Source organism: Arctopsyche grandis, chromosome 11 (assembly GCF_051622035.1).
Source record: "Arctopsyche grandis isolate Sample6627 chromosome 11, ASM5162203v2, whole genome shotgun sequence".
Taxonomy (NCBI): domain Eukaryota; kingdom Metazoa; phylum Arthropoda; class Insecta; order Trichoptera; family Hydropsychidae; genus Arctopsyche; species Arctopsyche grandis.
Genome location: NC_135365.1, coordinates 10,897,985 through 10,918,365, shown reverse-complemented (window position 1 = coordinate 10,918,365; position 20,381 = coordinate 10,897,985). Strand labels below are relative to the sequence as shown.

Here is a 20,381-nt window from a genome sequence, read left to right as displayed (position 1 = left end):
CCGTACGTTATGTTCTTACTCTATACAAATAGCTTACACCTTAATTACAACTTTCCCTTTCGCTATTTACAGCGAAGCTAGTTCACCTTGTGGATGTAGAACACATAATTTTCATATTACATAAAAGCAGATTGCATTATTCTACAGGAGATTAAGATTTTTCCCACCCCCTCTATCCCCGTTTCTCGCGCGCGCACCAGATTCAGAATTTTATTAACATTAATTTTTAACGTTTCATGTTTACGGCTATTTAACGTTTAATATACATATATGCATTATTTGAATTTTGTTTTATTGTTTAATATGAAAATTTATTTTAAATATTCATTTGTTGTTTTTCGCTAGTTGCAAGTGTGACGCCATTGAAGGAAAACGGTTGCTCAGAAAAATCTACACAATTTTAACTTATGTAAGTAAAACTGTCAGTAAACTAATAGTTTTGGCTTAAATTTAAAAATCTGCAACTTAAGCCATGTCAGGGAGGTTAGATTTCAGATTGGAATACGCATAAATTGCTATTATAAGTATGATTGTACGGTTTGAAATTTGGATGAGTCCACATACTTGAAGATCTAAATTCTTAATTTGAATCTTCTTTTTAAAGTCTCTCGCTATGTCTGGCCATCTATAAATTCCGATAGGTCTGGAACGTCATTTTAGTTGGCGAGACAGCTACTAACGATTTTCAAATGATACAAGTTGATGTAAATAATAAATAAGGTCGATGATAAATAAATTGATCAAATTGTAGCGGAAATAATTTAAAATTGATTTCGTAAATACATATAAATATTTTGTCCTCTCTGTCATCTTTGAAATTGAGTTTGAAACGAATTTATTTGAATATGTTCTTTCATTTACTACATTTAGAGATAAAAAATCAGTTGGGTATTTTATTGGTCAGTGATTTTTAATCGTCCCTATTCAAGTCTAGTTCAATATGTAAAGAATCTTTTCAAATATTGTCTTTTTCGTGTATTTTTTTAATATTTGTATTTTCAGGTCGGAATTATTTTTATATATCTATTATAAAGAACTTTTGACCGTACTTTAAACATATCAAAGAGGAAAGTTTTCTTTTTGAAACTGTCATATTTTCAATATAGACATATTAAAAAATTCGTATTTTATTATTCTGCATGATTTCGAATTGGCTAAACTTCGTTGAAGTGTGTAGTAAATGGTTCTTTAATATATTTCCAAATCTTCAATAATCTCAATATTGATTCAATCTTATTCGATTTTTAAAAATGGTTTAACTGAGCCTTACGAAGTTCATTCTAAAATAAATTTGTTTTTTAAGTTCGACTAATTCAACAAATGCCCTTCAGGGGTTAATTGCTAGTATATTTTATATAATACTGTTTCATTTTAACTTTGCATCACTATTTAACTTTGTTCTACTGCTGATTTGTTGAGTGCCACCTACTCTCGAAGTCTCGATGGTGATGTCCAACTTAAATTCTAATAGTAATAAGTTTATATACTCTTCTTTAAAACAACGAAGTCTTGAAGACATGTGTCGTACAATTTGTTAAAGGTGTGCTATAAGTCAATGGTGTTACTTATTAAATTAGGTGTGCCACAAATCAATGGTGCTACTTATAAAATTGGGTGGCCCACAAATCAATGGTGCTACTTATTAAATTAGGTTTATTGGTTTAAATGTCACATATCAATTAATATTTATTATATTTATTTTATACCAGGAAGGCCTTACAGGTAAACTCCAATGCGCCTTTCTGGCCAATTACAAACTATACATCATTTTTTATTTTATTTATACAAGTCACTGATTTACGACATACCGACTTAAGCTCGCAAATTAACGAGACATCTATGAATTGTACATATGTACATTTTATTGTACATTAATCATACTCAAATAGTGGTGACATAGTAGGTAGAAAGGATTTTTAGCCAATTTTTAATCGGGAACCGTTTCAACAATGAAATCATAGAAAATTGGCAAACTCTGATAGGAAACGATCGACCAGGAGTCACAAATATCCAGGTCTGACCAGCAGCACTACAGATATACTCGGAAAAATTCTTTTCAATCGAGGTCAGCTCATGGGATCGAACTCGGCGCCTCTCTGTGTTAGGCAGAAGCTTAACGACCGAGCTATGCCACAAATCAATGGTGTTTCTTATCCAGTAGTGTAGTCGGGGCAAGTTGGACCAGGTCACCGTTCTGGTACTTATTTTTGAGCCAGGTCACCGCCTTGGTACTTTGATATATAAATTGTTTTTCGAGTACAATTAAAAAATATTTTTGCTTATATTTCATATAAAATTTTGTATATATTGTGAGCAGACTCTCGTTTTAACATTTGGTGACTACTACCGTATCCTCACTCAAATGCCCATTTGAGTGCAGATTTTTTTTTAAAAACAGCCCAACAACAAACCATTGAAAAAATTATAGATACTTTGAATGCTGCCCAAAAAGAAATCATGTAACTTAAGTTTTTTTTTTTTTAAATGCTTTTTATTAAATTTACGAAATTATGTTCACAATACATCTTATATCTATTTTAATAGCTACTGATCTACCGATCATTTTCTATTTTACAATTTAATTTAATTTGGTTAGTAATCATAGTATTATTTTATTCTAATGTTAATCTACAGCATTATAGGAAAAATAGCTCAAAAATCTATTTACAATCCTTATAAATGCTCATAATACATCTAATACATAATATTAATTAAAGACTCACTAAAGTCGATTACCTAAAGCAGGTTGTGTTTAGGTAATCTATGTGCTATACCTGAAGGGTAAAGACATTTTGTTGTAATCACCGAGACTCTTCACAAGTGTGTTAGTATGGTTATTAGCTAAAGTTTAAGAACTGTATATTATATGTATTGCAAAAAATTCGGGTGTGACCAACCCATGACTTTATCTATGTATTTGATGAATATAAGAAGGTTACAAAACAAAATTCGATATTGAACTGATGACTATGATAGCGATACAAATTGAGCGCAAATGTATGGAAACTTGCACAAAACAAAAGTTCTACTTCCGGTTGTCAGATTTTGTTCAAATTTTTTTAATTACTAAAAATCACTATCAGTATTATACTCATTAAATATCAAGAAAATAAAATAATGAAATATTGTTTTAAAAAAAAATACTACTTCCGGTTTACAAATTCTGACCAAAACCCTACCAGCTCTAAGTTAGTAAAGGATAGAAATATAAATTTTCAGCTTAATACATTCAGGGGTGCGGACAGAGTAGTGGGCACAACATTTTCAACCTTTCTAAGTGAAAAAAATCCCACTTCCGGTTTATAAAATATAATAATTTTTTATTCATTTTCATCAAATTGCTACAAGAATTATACTTGAATTTTTTTGTGACGAACACACATGTTTAAGGAGTCGAAAAAAAAAGTAGAAGAAAAATCGAACAAGAGTAAACTGCCACTTCCGGTTGACAAATACTTAATAAATTTTATATATAAGTTGGTATTAAGCTTAAACTTTTAGATATGAAATTTCAGTTCAACAAACCAAAAGGTTTCTGAGAAAAACATAAAAAACCTCGATTCTCTAGAGTAAAAGTACTACTTTCGGTTCAGATAGAAATATTTAAAAAATATAGGGTTATAAAAATTATAATTTCTATCATATTTAAAAAAAATTCAGTCTGATTCAGTTAGTAGTTTGGGAGATAATTGAATTCAAAAACTTAAAAAAAAGAGGACACCTATAAGGGGAGGTACTATTTCCGGTCAACTTAAAAATTTGAAAAAAAATTACGACGTGTCGATAAGAATTTCATTAACCGATACTAAGTTTCAGTTCGATAGGACTAACGGTGTTAAAAATATCCCCAAAATACACACACACACAGTTCGAATCAGTCAAAATCTCGAGTTCGAATTTTCGCATGATCACAAAACTTCATCTATTGTTACTACTTACATAGATAAAGTAAAAATAATAAGCTTTACTCAGACCATTTTGATTGACTTTTCAAGTTAATTTGCATTTGATTTTTTTTTATAAATATTTGTTCGAGCAATATTAGGATACATATTTTTTAAGTTAAGAAAATATCGAGGGGGGGGGGTCATAAAAATTAAAAACCGCCCTGGTACTGTTTTTTTTAGCACTACCCCACTGGTCTTATCTCTACTACATTGATAAGCTAGGTACATAACAGTACATACATACATACATATATAGGTTTATTCTGTCTTGCACTTCAACGAAGTGTGACGCGCGTCAACTTTCGATGTCGGAAAGCGCGAAAAGCACAGGGAAAACTTTTGACGCACCGGCGCGCTTTTCCGGCCGACACTTTGGCGGGGTCAGGGCTTTCGAACGCGCGGGTCCAGCCAGCCAGGCTAGAGGTCCATGTGAGATGTGTCTCTCTGTCTGTGGGTGAGAGGTGCGCGCGCAACTCGGCGCCTTGCTTCAGAAGCGTCGCGACGCCCAGTCCACGTCCGGTCGTCGCGACGCGAACCGCGCACACACACAATATACGCATCGACACACATATTTACCTGTGTAGACGTATCACGTTCGCGGTTATCAATTTTGACACCGCCGGACCCAACACCAGTGTGTGTTATATGCGCATATTAATGCACGTGAGTCCACTCGTCACGTCTCTGAGCTGACGTCGGCGATTGTGTGTTGTCGTAGGCTTTCGTGTTGGAAAGTTTCGGAAAAGTTTTGAATGCGTGGCGAGAGTTTTCCGATGGTATGTTCTTTTAAAATAGACGATTATTTTCATGTGACTTTTTATTTATTTTTTGATTTGTCGTTGCAGAAATGCGTATGTGCCAAACGTTGCCGTCTTTTTATTTTTTATTTTAATGTTGTGTATGAAGTGTTTGAAATGTCGTGGTTTGCTTTGAACGTGTTGTATTGTTAGCGGCGTCTTAAAAAGTATTTTTTTAATGTAAATAATGAGAGGAAAAGCTAGTTGACTGTCGTGAAAGAATGATGCAGTTGGAGTTTTGTTTGGTGAATATTTAATTTTTACTAAATGAAAGGATGATTTGGGTTTTTGTCGTTTGATTGTGATTGTTTTAAACTTATGTACATACTTTCATTTGATAACTTTTAAAGACAATTGATTCTGAAATATGTATTTGATTGTTTTTAAGTATTATTGAATAAGTTTCGGTATTATTTTGTACGTAAAACATGAAAATCATCAAGTTTAATTGCTTCACTTTGTACGATCATAATCGTATTTATGACAAACAAGTTCGAATTTGATCGCATTATATGTATTGGAAAAGCTTTCTATAGAATTACTTTCGTGTTGAATTCTTCCATTCACGTTCTTTTTATTGGGTTTAGTAGGTAAAAAAAAAACAGGATATTTTTAGAAAGTCGTGATATAAATAATCTATCGCAATAAATACGTAACGACTTTTCCACCGCTTCCTTTCAAACGGTGGGGACGGAGGGGGGGGGGGAGGGATTGTTTCGTTTTTTTATACCAATGGGTAGTTTTATTACACACTAGTAAATTCACATTTTAATACACACATAATACGAATGTGTAATTTAAAGCTTGATTGTATCCGTCGAGTCGCGTTCATTTGATAACATTCAATTAGGCGTTAGCATGAGATTTGGTAATTTTTGACACACTTAAGCCAACGTATGTACTTATTTTCATACACAGCACGACATATCCGCCGTATTTTAGAAACGAATCGTTAAGTCGACTCTTATATATGTACACACACGTATTTTATATTTTACACATTTACATCCTATATGCATATATACATATGTATGTACATATATGCACACTCTAAAGAAAAGAACCATTGAATTTTTACGCGCTTTGTCGCTGTGTTGACACGCGTGATGTTCATTGACAAAGGATTATTTTTCAGGATATATTTTCGCTCGAATGCCTGGGATGTCATCTCGGTGATGGGTAAAAAAAATTACATTATCACTGTATATGTGTGGGTGTATGTAGTATGTGTTTTATGTTTGTATACTAGGTGTAAAAAATGATGGTTTTTTTGAAAGCTTGTCTTATCTTTCGTACTGGGAACACTATGGGGATGAATTTCAAAACGTACATAATATATTTATTTAATTTTCTATACATTTTTTCAGAGTATTTCAGTTAATTTTATTTAAAAAAATTTTGTTAGTCGATAATCGTACTTTTGACGAAGAGAAAAATTTATTAATTATAACAAAGGCTGAAAATCAACCTCTGCAAAAGGTTGAATAATAACAAATTCAATAAAAAAACTTTTCATTTAAATTTAGTCAATATTTTGATTAATTTATAAGGAGCTGTCGATTCTGCGTAGACGCATCTGAAACTGCCAAACCGAGATGCAAATGACAGATCGGATACCAGTTGTATTAATCTTCAACGTTGCAGCAGTAACCTCACTATTGATAACGGAAAAAATGATTCTGACCTTCCTTTAAAAAAATTCTTACCATTTGGTGTGAATTATGACCAATCTAGTTTAAATTCTGATCAATCAGTATAAACTCTGACCCATCAGTATAAATTCTGAACATCTTATGTATGTGTTTATTTTGGCCATTTAAATTCCGACCATTTGATATAAATTCTGATCTACGTTATATATTTTTTAATTAATGTAATACAAATTCTGACAAATAAAAAATAATCAAAGGATTTTCTATTCGCTATTTTTGTTACATGATTTTCTATGGAATTGATAATTTTGTACATTGTAAGGAACTTAATTGGGTTTTTATCTGTAATTCATTTAAGTATTTCTCGAGAATAACTAATTAGAATAAGATTGGAATTAAGAGGGTACTCATTTGATGAGTAAATGAATGTCAGATCATCTCTTTCAATAATTGAGACGTTTCAATAATTGGTGACACGAAAATTGTCACGATTTGATAGTATTGACTCACACCATTTTATTTATTTTACATATATACATATGTACATATACCAGTAAGGCCTAACATGTTAACTCTATGGGCTTTTTCTGGTTAATTGCAAACATCGATAAACAATTATATGTGTCATAGAGACATCTATGAAATAATTCGAATACTAATATTTCAAGAAATACATACATTTTACAGAATGGGTAGCATGTTTTTATATCATAATCAACCAATTCGAGATGCTATAAACTTGAATTTGCAAAGACAGAACAGGACCATTTCAACAATGAAATCAGATAAATTGGCAAATTTTGATAAGAAACGATCGACCGGTAGTCGTATATCAAAGTTTTGAACAGCAGCACCGGGCCAGGGATTGAACGCTAACCACTGAGTTATGTTGCTGGTTTGAATACGATTACTTGAAAATCATCGAATAAATTGAGCATTGCTTCAGTTTTTGATTTTCAGCCGTACAAAAACACTTCACGAATCGTTTTGCTGCGTGTATTTCGTTAGCCTAGCGTTGTTAGTTGTGGAGGTAACTTTCTATGGACAGGTTTAGTTATTATATTTTTTGATCTTGTACATATGCTGTGTCGTGTGTGCGTTTTCGGTTAATTACCGAATTGTAAGCGGATAGTGTGGTGTTAACAACACGCCCTGTCCGAAGTGTATAAACCGCCGAGGGAAATTCATTATATGCGAGGCTCGAGTCCTTTTACCTTATTCACGAGCGGAGAAGCTCGGGAGCTTATAACTTTGCCGGATTGTAGTTTTCAAGTGGGTCGTTAATGAAAAGTTTAGCTGATGTTCACTGTTTGTCTGCCAGATAAAATTGTACTCGTTCTTTGTGTCTGTGTGTGTGTGTCTGTTTGTTCATTGACTGCGGTATGGAAGAGGGAGTTTTATAAGGGTAAATTTGCATGATAATGCAATATCGTAGTTAATAAAGATAAACTTCAAGTTAAATATTTTTCTTTTAATGAAATTTAAACAACAATTCAAAGAGTAAAGGTGAGACACATAAAGGGGTCGACTGTGAAGTGAAATATACATATATGTATGTACGTAAGTTTTGATTATGATATCTATTAAAATGCATGTAATTTCCGTTAAAAATAAAATTATTTGAAAACATATATGTATTTACATATAAACCAGCAGCTTGGAATAGTGGCTAGCATATATGCTTTCGAACATAGTGGTCACGGGTTCGAGTCCCACTGGTTGCTGCTGGCCAGACCTTGGTTTGTATCTACAGGTCGATCGTTTCCTATCACAGTTTGCTAATTTATCTGATTTTCATTCAAACGGTTCCAACAAATTGGGAACTTTTACCCATTTCTCGCAATTTTCGAGTTTTCCGCATCTTGAATTTCGCTGTTTCGTATGAAAATGCTACAAATTTGTCCATATATGTATGTTTGGAAAATATCAAGTTTTTCAACATCTCGAAATTTGACGATTTATATAAAAAAAGTTTATTAGAAATTTGTCAAAATTTATCCATTAATATCTCTATGATGCTTTGTTAAAACTATTTTAAAAATTGTACATATGTATATCGATGTTTGTAATTGGCCAGGAAAGCGCATCTGGGTTTACATGTTAGGCCTTCCTGGTATATGTATGTTTGTAAAAATAAAATAAAATATGGAGGCATGTCTAGAAAAAGCGATAAAACTTTTGCAAGATTAGTGCTCGAATGGCACCCAAGAGATTGTAAAACGAAGAAAGTGCATGGAAGACTACAAGTGAGTTGGCGAGTGAGTAAGAATTAGATGGATGCGTATAGATCAGAACAGAGATGCAAATGACGATGATGTACGTATTATATATGGTTAATTAGTGATTGAAATAAAATTTGGTTTAATTTTACATATGAGCGACTATCACTACTTTATATGTATGTATATCGACATGTAAAGTGACTTATGAAGTCTTTGATTTGATTTTAAATAATCGGAAATGTTTCGATTTGAAACATTTAGTTTGAATCCTAATTCATAAAATGATGGCTAAATAGATAACGTTGTTAATTTACATATGTACATTCTGAAAATTTGGCATTGAAAAATAGTGCTTAGCATATTATTTGTACGAGACGAATCGTGTTCCTTTTTATTTGCATGTAATTGTAGGTACAGCATCGGATTTGTTCAAAAGTTTTCAGTATTTAAATTCAAATTTTATCCCTAATTGTCTGGTACTTAAAACTACTGAAGACCATTTAAATATATAAAGCTTTTTGTCTGTGAAATATTATCTCTACATTACTTGGCAAAATTATAATTCATCCCATGCTTTTAATGGTACACGTTGCGAAAGCTTACTTAAAGCAAAATGTACATTTGTATGTTTATTATTATAAAAAATCATTTAATTTTATTTGAAGTTAAAAAGTATATCAGGAAGTATTAATTTTCTTACGTATTATAAAATATTTGTCTAGATGTTGAATATTCGAACGATTATTTTATATTACACGTGTATTATATATATATATATATATATATATTTGAATCGATATAAATGCTGTCAATCTTCAGGAAAAAAAATATGCACATAAATTATGTATTGTACATACATACATACATAGTTTCCATTCAGTTTTATTGTAGTGTAGGTGTGTAAGATTCGGCTGGAAATTCACTCGATAATGTAACCGAGTGTTGTGTCGGGGCCCGCGTCAATCTTTTTGACAGCTGTCTCAGTTTCGGAAACGTTTCAACAGTCGAACGATTTGACTGATGTAGAGCAAAAATGTATTATATAGGTATATGTATTATACTTGTGTGGTATGTATGCAATAAAATTTCGCATGCGAACCACTCGAGTTTTGTTTGCGAGCACGTTATCGCGTTGGTAATAGAAATAAATCGGTGAGATGTTGGGAAAGTTTTAATTTTGGAGATTTTATTTTGGAACGTACGTATGTATGTATGTACATATGTATGTGAGTAGAGCAATTTCAAACTGTTAAATTATTGATGAGTTTGTTTTTGTTATTAAATTTATTAAATAATATGATTTTTAAAAATCATTTTGACACAATATTATTTAGTTCTACATATTTAGTTATATTCTTTAGTTCTACATAATATATGCACAGACATATGTACATATATACGATTTTTCTACATCTACTTTTTCTAGTTCAAGGATCTCTTAGCAGCGTAAGGAGAAAAGTACGACCTCCTTACTAAAAGGGTTCGTTACCTATTCCACCCTTCGTTGAAGGATTATATTCAAGATTAGAAAATTGCTGAATAGGTGAATTTTATCCCTATTTAAAAGGTTCTCCTGTCAATTTTTCGATAGCTGGTTTTGAGAAGTTGTTTAAAAAGTATGTATGTACATATATACATATGTATGAATGTGCAAGCTGTTATTGCATGACATAAAAGTTTGTTCGTAATATATTGACTTATGGTGCAAAATTTTACATTTTCTTTGAATTTTAAAATTGACTTTGAAAGTTTGATCCGTTATTTATTTACTACAGTATGTACATATGTACATTTAATAATGTACATATGTTATATTAGTAAAGTTATACACATAATGCACGAGTATTTACTATTCATAGAGCACTCTCCGAGGGTGTTGTGGGATTTTTTTTTTCATATACGATTTCGGTTTTAATTTTTTTTTTCACACGGTGTTCACACTCTGTCGTTATTATCAAGGGATGAAACCGAAAGCAAAAAGTGGTTCCATTCGAACCTTTCAGCGCGACACTTGCGTCGTCGCAAAATTAACTCTCATATTTTCATACGGTTCGCGCTAGCGCTAATCTCTTGCATTCGCCATTCGGGCCGAAAAGCTCGCGCAGATAAAAGCGGAAATAAAATGTATAGAGGGTCGTCCCCACCTATCTCTCTCCCTCTCCGCTTTTTTTCCCTCTTTTTTTTTTTTTAGTAAATAAAACCTCCAGTTTCGACGCGGCGAAGGTGGAAAAATGGTCGAAAACCTCGTTAAGATTCGGCCAAAGTTAATCGAAGTTAGTTAAGCGAGCGACTTGATAAAGTGGAATGGTAATGCGTTGAGACTTGTTCACGTTATTTTGCGCAAGTCGTATGTCTTTTTCCGGAGATGGGGTTAAAATGAGGTGGATGGGAGGGGGGGGGGTCAACACTTGCGACGGTTAACCCATTGACTGCCGACGACCTTTTCGCTCGTAATTAACACCATCGATTCGTGTCGCTTGAATAAAACAGCGCCGAAAACCACCACCCTAGCCCCCTTCAACCCCCCCAATTCTCCTAATTAGGATTTGTGGTTATTGCTCTATATTTCGTATTTACGGCTCGTTGTGGTGCACGAGAGCATTTTGTTAGTCCCACCTCATAATGCGAGCGATCTTTATAAAATACGGTCGTTTTAATAGAATCGGTCGAGTGTGGAGGGCCTTGTTGGAGTTGTTGCTCGGTTCAGATATGTAAGTTCGTGTTTGTGTTTGCAGTTTTTATTGAACTATATACCTATAGTATCTTTCCGTATTGTGTATTTGTTCGGTGGTTGTTGTGATATGCTATGGGAGTGTTACGCGTCACGTATTTTTTTACATATCTCTTCTGACTTTCATTTACGATTACTATTATTAAAAGACTTTTATAAGCTTCATTCTGTTAGTTTCATGAAACACCTGCCCGACAAAATTTTGTCATCTGAGTTTGAACCACTTCCACTCTTTACATTGTTTTGATATTTTACTCGAATACCGGGGTTAGCTTACATTGAAGTAAGATAAAGTCTCCGAAATGAAACTAAAGGAGTTTAATCATTAATGAACTCATTAAAAATTATATATGAGTCTTTTGTTAGATCGGAGCGATGACAGCTTGCTATCCAAACGTGGCTTTCTCGCACCTCTTTGCCAATCACAGGTTGAAAACTTGATCAGTTATAAAAGTTACTTTTTACAAGATTTTTTTTTAGTTTCACTCTGTTGCTTCAGTGACATTCCTGCGCGCTGTGGTCTGGTTTTGAATCACTCCCACTCTTTAGATCGCTTTGATATCTTACCGACATATGGGGGTTAGCTAACATTGAAGTACGATAATGTCTCCGGCATGAATCTAGAGGATTTTAATCAATAATAAATCAATAATAAGTTTCCAATGTAATTTGAATGAGCTCATTCACATTTACATTGGAAAATTTTGTCAGATCGGAGCGATGACAGTAGCCATCGAAACGCGGCTTTCTACCGCTTCTTTGAAACTAATTGAAACAGTGGTTAAGCTACATTTTTACAAGGTTTTTATTAGTTTCACTTCGCTAATTGGTCTGACAAACTTCCCACATTCTTCCGATCGCTTTGAAACTTTGCAATTTTGCGAGGTTTGGCCACCGATAGAGATTTCAATTGGATCTAGAAGTTGATGGTGAAATATAATCGTAATAAATACGATTAAGAATCCGAAAATTTTGGAGAAGGTGACGCTCACCTACTGACAATAGCTAGTAGCCTTGTTTGTTTGATTTACATCCCCCCCCCCTCATTTTGTCAGATTGTTTCAACGCCTATAACTTTATCAAATTTGCATTATAGGCTCTCATTATCTTTCGTATATATTTGATATGCATAGTGAAAGTTAAAATGATTATTTTATAATGTTGATAATTCAATATGAATGCTATGGCCAAAACGCTAACGGTAACTTTTTGACGTCTCTCTGCTTTTTGCTTTCAACCTTCTGGTTTTCACTTGATTTTGAATTTAAAGCGTTTATTCGGAACTGCGATATTCTAAGAACTTTATAGTACACTATTTTTTTAAGCCATTTTTCACTCTGATTTACTCTCATCTCATATAAACTTAATATAAAAAGCTTTTATACTTTCTCATAAACGTTTTTAATTAACTAAAGTAATTTGTTAAAGACTGAAATTTGTATATATGTGTATTTACATATGTATGTATGTAAGTAAATATGTATTTATATACAATCAGGTGTTCCTTTAATGTACATTTTTAATATTGTTAATTATTCAAAAGAACTTTTGTACATATAATATATATATGAATGTATGTATGTATGTACACATATTTACCTACGTGTATAGTTGGCTTTAGTTTGTTTAATATATTTGATTTAATTAGATTTGTGTACCTTGTGTTTGAGTAGTTGTTATTTGATCTTGTTAATATATATATGTATGAATATATATTAGCCGTGTGCCTTTGCGAAAGTTTTCTGAGACGTACAAACTATGTAGTATGAAGGGCCGCGTTGTAAATAACGGTGTGCTTTCAACATTAATACTTTCTATTGATTTTTCCGGAATTCTCCTTGGCTCGAGTAAATATAAAGTAACAGGAGAGTATTCGGAGCGTAGTTACCGAGGATTGATTGGGGCCGCTCGAAATTTTCCCGGGAAACTTTTCGATTCAAGCTGATGAGTTTTCGCGACTCGCTCTTGTCTATTCTGATAACTAATGAACGGAGGAATTAATTTTGACCGTTTTGATACAATTTTTCTCGTTTAATTTGAGATTGTGTTATAAAAATTGAGGTACACTAGGAATCGTATCTCGATGATACATATATTATTTTTTTATTTATTTATTGTTACAATCAATAAACACTCGTATATATTGATTGTAACAATAAATATATATGTATATAGATATATTCTTTTTTGAATATTTAATATATGTACGTAAATGGTGAGCTGATTTTTTTGATGTATAGAATTTTCACATGTTTTTATTATCATGTGAAATTCAATGGCATTTGCGTATTTTACCTTTTTCGTCGAGGAAAATTTGCCTTCACAAAGGTAATACCCGCTTTAGTATCATTTTCATTTTTCATTATGCTTATTGAGGCTTAACCGGTACATTCGTAATGTAACCTAATAACGTTTTCAGGCCCGGTAATATATTTATATGAAGATTATGTCGAATGAAAAATCGAGATTGTGAATTTCAATTGTTGGATTTATTATTAATAAACCGAATTTCACATTCACTTTGGATGCTAGCGCGTATCTGTCGATTGTGTGAGTTTTTGTATTGTGTTATAATAAAATTTTGCTACAAAAAAGAGTTTTCATAATAGAGGATGAAGTAAGCCATCGATAGGAAGTCTCGGGAAAATAAAATATAAATAATAAAGAAAAAAAAAACGATGAAAAGATCTTGAAATTTGGGAGAGCGAAAAAGTTTAAAGAACAACAGGCGGAAAATGAGAATATTTAATTTGAATACAAAATTGAAAAACAAAATTTTCCTCGTATTTTCGCGCGAAGATGGCGCCATTAAAATTTTAATCCTTTGCCGTGTTGCGAATTTGTATGTAAATAAGCGCTGAGTACACAATAGGATTCGAAAATACAGAGCGAACCTTCGTAAAATTGTATGAGGTCGTACGCCCTAATTTATACACATAAAAGATAAAAATTTACCGCGACCAACACACAACTTTCCTTAAATTAAATGTCTCTTTCGGCAAAGCCAATTTCGGTACCGAAAAGTATTTGGTTTTCAAACTTTTACAAAATTTTCTTCGGAAAAGGGTTTCTTATGCTGTATCATGGTGTGATATCATGGTGTTTGAGTTAAATTATTATAATGTCAAATTTGTTGGTTAAATGTAATTTACGCGGTGTATCATTTTGTACGTATGATATCATTTTATGCATGATGCGCTCGTGTAAAAATGTAATGAGTTTTCTCGAGATTTTCCTCTAGAAACGTTCACGTTGACGTGTCTCAGAGTTAATGCGATCCTGAAAGTAGATAAGGACTTCATTCTCGGTCATGAATTCTTTGGAAACTTCAGCTCTGTCTTGAAGTATCAATTTACTACCGCTGAACGGCTAGATTTATGGCCATCACATCATGCGCTTGACAGCAGGTGATGCGAGCTCGAGAAGCCGACTTCTATTAATTCATTATATGTACATATATAAATATTTGGAAGATTGGGTATCATTTGGGAAAGGTATTTTCCTAATAAAAATTAATTTGTTTTACAATTGTATACCAATTCATTGTTAGCGATAGCAGGTCAGATAGGCTTGATTAATTGATGTATAACTTCATATAATTTTATTTATTATTATTTTCATCATTTAACTGCGATTTAAGATAGTTAAATATATGTACAGGATTTTTCATAATTGTTCGATGGGTTTGTAACCCCATAAATATTATTAAAATTAAAACCAACCTAAATTCCGTCTTTGAAAAGCGTAGATAATCCAATTTAATCAAATTCTTCAAACCCGTTTTCAAAATAAGTGTCCGTTTATATTGTATTATCCAGCTCTGCACGTCAACAACTCGGCACAAAATTGCACAGAAAAGACTTCTATTCAATTGTTTTAAATTGTGTGGTCACGGGTTCTATCCTTGGTATGTGAAGCTGGCCATAACTTGAATATATGTTTCCAAGGTTGATCGTTTCCTAACAGAATTTGTCAATTTATCTGATTTTCATTGATGAGGTTCCAACAAATTGGCAACCTTTACTCATTTTCTAGCAATATTTCGAGTTTTTCAGCATCTAGAATTCCACTGATTTGTATAAATGCTGCAAACTTGTCCATATATGTCTCTGTGATCGATGACTCAATGATCGATGTTTGATGTTTGTATTTACTTACAATTCTTCTGTACAAGTTTGACCATATGTACATAGCTGTCTTGTTTAATGTTAATAAATGGGTGTATTATAGGTATATAATTAATAATTATTAATCTGTATAGTACACTCGTCGCGTTGGAGCAATCTGTTAGAGAAATGTGCATGATTGATTGAATAAAATAAAATACTATTATCTACAGCACCGTCTGTTTTCGGCACGTTCATACTTATTTTGAATGAGTTTAAGGCAAAATCGGCTTATATATATACATTAAAGAGCGTGACGGTACTACATATATTGCTTGCGTCATATCATCGAGTCAATATTGTCACTATATGACGTTTTCGAAAATATTCATGTGTGCATGGCAGCACTTTCGTTAGTGCGGTGCACTCGTCACTATGATGTCACATCACGCGTGAATATTTCCATATCCGGAATCTGTTTGATACTGTTACGTACGCCGTGGATTGAGCGAATTGTACTTAGACCAACGGATATCTGTTATCGGTTAACTAAATGCATGCACTTACTTCCAAAGATTATATCTGGACTCTAAGTGCATTTAGGCTAAACAATGACCGTTATTAGTTAGTTCTCAGAATCGGTACGGGAAGACCCAATGTCTTGGAAATACATATCCGAATACGTGACTATACAACAGGTAAACAGATTAGGCGTCCTGAGAGATCTACCCTTTATAAGGCGGTACGTAGGCGATATCATGTAATTCTGGACTTAGCAGTGACACTGCGCGTATCTCCTTAATCATCAATAAATGCTGTGAGACGACTGTTGGCCTTTTACTTGGATCCTCCACCCACCCCTACGCAACAATACATTTCAGTGACATGTACTGCTATGTACATATATAGTACAGTATATCGTGTCGGTTACTGCTGTATCGGTACGTTACATATTCATTACGGAACATATGAATGTGTCCATGTACTTCAGAATATTTTTTGTACTGCTGTTTACATGCAGTTGCCGGATTGAGTTTTACTGGTATAAATGAACATTTTTACATACCTCCATTACGTTTCACATGGCTTTCGTGTTAGTGGTCATTTTTATCTCTTATCCGATCGTTTTCATACTTTGCCATATTGCTCATTTTGGTCATCAATACACGTTAATGTATCGTCTGCCATTACGTTGGAGATAAAATATCGTATACAACGCGTTTTAAAAACGGGGCCCGTAAACCTTCCTGACGTTTCATAAGCGTTCGTCCCGTGTCTTCCAACCTGTTCGCCTTGATATGGCCATATAAGATTTTAATTGTTTAAACGACTATAATTCACTCTATATTTTATAAAATTTGTTCTATAGGTTCTCGTTATCTCTAATATTTAAATATTTATAGTTTTAACTCGAATATGTATATATAAATTTCAAATTTGGCGTCTAGCTTCATGTAATGTAATACACGATATATATTGATTTTTGGCCAAATATGTCAAATCTGACATTTCACTGTATATCTCTTCAGTCGGTTTTATCTGCGAGATAAGTATTCAATAAGAAGTTATGTTGTATCTAATTGTTAATATGATTTATAATAAGCTTACATACATTTAGTTTTTTTTACAATAAGCATATTATGTAAGTGACATGTGATATAATAGTATGACAGACAGACTACCCTATTGTACTAAAGGCGCATAAATAGTATTTGCCCGGCATTAGAATTGTATAATGTTATTACCTGTCAAATTTCATTTATGTGAATGTACGTGGGGGTGGGCCATTATAGTCGGGCGTATTGTCGGCGCGGTGGGTTAAGGGGTTGAAAAATGTTTAAGGCCGCTTGTATATGCGTTGCTCTTAAATGCCTCTCGTTTTCCCCGGCCCGTAGAGTTAGATATAACATACCACATATTTATGAGTGGCAACTTTACGATCCATCCCCAGTGAGACATCTCGGAAACGTTAGAAATGGCCGGCCGATATGGCCTTACCCGAGACGGCCATTTTGTTAGTATTCTTCTCGCACCTAAATTAAATACAGCGTTTTCATGCCGCATAACACGCGACACTGTATACGTATTGCCACTTTGAGGAATTTTTATCGCTAGTATAAAATAGAATATTTATATTACGTGTATCGGTAATGTGGCAGTTTGCTTGTTTTATGCGCGCGCGCTCGCGACTGTGTGAGATGGTTTTGAAGTCTGAAAAGTCTATGTAGTGTGCTCCGACGAAACTGCATGGAAACTTTGAGGATTTTTAAACGCTTCTTTGGTTGAATGTATGTCGTATATTATTTTTATTTTATCTTTAATTTATACCAGGAATGCCTAGCAGGTAACTCCAATGCACCTTCCTGACCAGAAACGTTGTACATTTGATACAAATATTATTAGTATTATACAAAGTACATAAATACATATCAATTAATATCCACAGAGACACCAATGGTCAAATTTGTAAATTTGCAGCATTTCAAACATTTCAGCGAAATTCAGTAAACACATCAATTAACATCCACAGAGAGACATTTATGGTTAAATTTGCAGAATTTTATACAATTCAGCGAAATTCGAGATTGCTGACAACTCTGGATTTTGCGAGAAAGTGGGTAAGGTTGCCAATTTGTTGGATTCCTTTCAATGAAAATTAGATAAATTGGCAAACTCTGATAGGAAACCATCGACCTGGAGTCACAGAAATCCAAGGTTTGGCAAGCAGAAACCAGTGGGATATGAACCCGTGACCACCCTGTTCAAAGCCTTATATGCTAACCACTAGTATATTCTGTTGATTGAAATGAAATATATGTCTAAGCACTATATTATTGATGAAAATCCATATCTTAGTATGCATTGGTCGAAATGCAATAGTGTTAATGAGATGTACATACAAACTCAAGCAACATGTATATGTATATGGTATTAACCTTGCACATATTATATATTATATAAATTTAGATTTTAAATTCTGAAATCATATTAAAATAGGGGTGGCATAGTGAGTAGGATGGCTTTTGTCAATTTGATGGAGGAACTTGATGGTTTCAACAATGAAGTATGACCAGCAGCACAAATTATATTCCGAATAAATTCTTTTCAATCCAAGTCAACCCATGGAATCGAACTCGGTAATCTCTCGGTGATTCGCATTAATGCAACCTCCGAGGTACAAATGAACGATAAACTTGTTAAAGTAATAAAATCGTGCGAATTAACAATAACACGAAGACACGCCTATCACAGCTGGAGTCACCTGAATGTTTTTGAGTGTGTTTTTACTATTAGAGGTTGTCTGTTGAAATTCCATCCAAACGTTTCTCGGTTCTGGTGTATTTTTGGTAGCTTCGCTGGTATTTTATCATTCTATTGACATAGGTTTGACAGTAATCGATAACCATGATTACCATATTTGAATAAATGTAGAAGAAACTTGAAATAATAAGATCATTGAATAATTAACAATGATATGAAGACACATCTATCAAATCCGGAGACACCTAGACGTTTCGTGCCACAAATTTGAGTGTGTTCTACTATTATAAATTATAAGTATAAGTATAGTTATACTATTAGAAATTCAGTTGAAATTCTATCTATACGTTTCACGGTTCTGGTGTATTTTCAGTAGCTTTAAATCGACACGAATGTCGACAAGTGTCACACGTGTTCATCCGTGTTAAAGAATGACAATAGATAAAGTCGTTCACTTGTATGAAAATATTAAGTCGCGACTTCAGTACACGAGTATTGTGTTCGAGTGCCTCGTTGCATTTTTAAAGTGCATTTTATCACAGATAAAGTTGAGGAATGAGTGTCTCTAGTTTTCATTGCTTTTCTCTCGGGGACTAGGTAATTCATTCTCGGCTCAAAGCTGTACACATCCTTTCGGAGGCTGCTAAGTTCGAAGCAACTTTAGTGACTGAAGTGGGGTCGTTTGAATTCGTTAGGAAAACTGCTGAAATTTACACGAAAAAAGGCGAAACGGGAAAAAAGCGTCGACCGCAGGGATTCGACGTTATTATATTATTACCCTCCCCCCTCCCATCCCCCCCGCAAGCTCGTGAACTTTCTCGTATTTTATCGAGATCGTTTATTATAATGATTTCAACACGTTTTATCGATAAATAAAGAAAGATTAGAGGGCTATATCGATATATTATATATTTACGTATGTATATGAAAAAAATAAATAAGAAAAAAATTAGATTTTTATATATTATTATTACATATGTATAACATGAACACTCGCCTTTAGTTGACGAGTGCAATTAAACAGATACAAAACACTGTACATAAACATAAGCAGTTTATACAATGTGAATTCATAAATATCCATAGTGACATCTATGGAGAAATTTTTGCAGCATTTCATAATCAAATTGGCGAACCTCAAGGCGCCGAATAATTTGAGATTAGCAAGTGAGATAGGAAAGGAGACACCAATTTTGCAGGAACCATTTCAATTAAAATCAGAATAAGAAGAGGCTAGTAAAAATTGGCAAACTCTGATAAGAAACGATCAACCTGGAAGTCATCGGGACTCAAGTGGGAATCAATTGTGACACTCTGCTCGAAAGCATAATATGCTAGCCACTAGTTTACGCAGCTGGTTTTTAATTCGATATATCCAGAATCTCGGAAAAGCAGAGTAAACGTATTACAGACCACCAGTATTTTTAAATATTGTTAAACGCAAAACAATATATTCAATGTTTTGCGAAATATTTCTCGAAATGAAGAAAAGTGGACTTATGCCACTTTTAAATATAACGACTCCTATGTACATATGTATACATATATGTAGGTTTAACAGTGATCCGATAACGGAGATTCCCATATTTGAATAAAAAACGATCGACCTGGAGTGTCACAAATCAAGATCTGGCAAGCAGCGGGACTAGTGGGACTCGAACCCGT

At 33.4% G+C, this 20,381-nt stretch overlaps 1 protein-coding gene across 1 annotated transcript in view; it reads left to right on the top strand.

Moving 5' to 3' along the window:
* Positions 1 to 4,454: 4,454 nt before the first annotated feature.
* LOC143918561 (uncharacterized) overlaps positions 4,455 to 20,381 on the top strand; it is a 386,376-nt gene continuing 370,449 nt past the window's right edge. The window contains exon 1 of the mRNA XM_077440502.1: positions 4,455 to 4,723. The gene's annotated coding sequence lies outside the window, so the exon portion shown is untranslated. The remainder of the gene's footprint in view (positions 4,724 to 20,381) is intronic.